This window comes from Elephantulus edwardii, unplaced genomic scaffold (assembly GCF_000299155.1).
Source record: "Elephantulus edwardii isolate Elephantulus edwardi_28Jun2011 unplaced genomic scaffold, EleEdw1.0 scaffold00083, whole genome shotgun sequence".
NCBI lineage: Eukaryota > Metazoa > Chordata > Mammalia > Macroscelidea > Macroscelididae > Elephantulus > Elephantulus edwardii.
The window spans coordinates 11,258,702-11,259,474 of record NW_006399833.1 but is presented as its reverse complement, the minus strand read 5'-3'; the positions used below and the strand labels follow the sequence as shown (position 1 = coordinate 11,259,474).

Sequence of the window (773 nt, the reverse complement as noted above, 5' to 3'; positions counted from 1 at the left end):
ATAGTAATAAAAAAATAATTTCTATTAAAAAAAAAAAAACAAACAAGAAAGCCTGTGTCATCTGCATAATGAAGGTCATTGATGAGTCTTTTTCCAATCCTGATGCCACATTCCTCTTCATAGAGTTCACCTTCTCAAATACTTTGTTCAGCTTCCCAAATATGCTGTTGTAACACAAAAGCAGCCATAGAAAATGTGTAAATGAATGGATATGGCTGTGTGCCAATAGGGCTTTATTTATGGACATTGAAATTTGACATTCATATAATTTGCATGTTTCATGTTTCTTCTAACTATTTAAACATATAAAAACTCTTTCTAGTTCACACAGATCATACAAAATAAAATTTCATGCCACATTTGACTTGTGGGCTGTATTTAGCCATTTTCTAGTCTGGGGATTAACAAATGAATGGGGAATGCAAAGGAAAAGGGAAAGTACAGCAAAGATTTGACAGTTGTTGTGTTGTTATGTGCTGTCAAGTCACCTGCTAATTATAGCAGCCCTACATACAACAGCTCTCAAGCCTACCCTATCCTGAGCCAGTTTCACTGACTCCAACACACCAACCCCCATTGCCCCAGTTACTGTATCAATCCATCTCATATGCGGCCTTCCTCTCCTGTGCTGTCCCTCCACCCTTCCAAGCATGATGTCCTTCTCCAAAGACTGGCCCCTTCCTGGCCGCATGCCTAAAATATATGAGACAGAGCTTCAAAATCTTAGCCTCCAAGGAGAAACTTGGTTTTACCTTCTCCAAGACAGACTTATT

At 38.7% G+C, this 773-nt stretch overlaps 1 protein-coding gene across 1 annotated transcript in view; it reads left to right on the top strand.

Annotated features, from left to right (window-relative positions):
• TRPC5 (transient receptor potential cation channel, subfamily C, member 5) overlaps positions 1-773 on the top strand; it is a 263,323-nt gene that overhangs the window by 207,232 nt on the left and 55,318 nt on the right. The gene's annotated exons all lie outside the window — the stretch shown is intronic.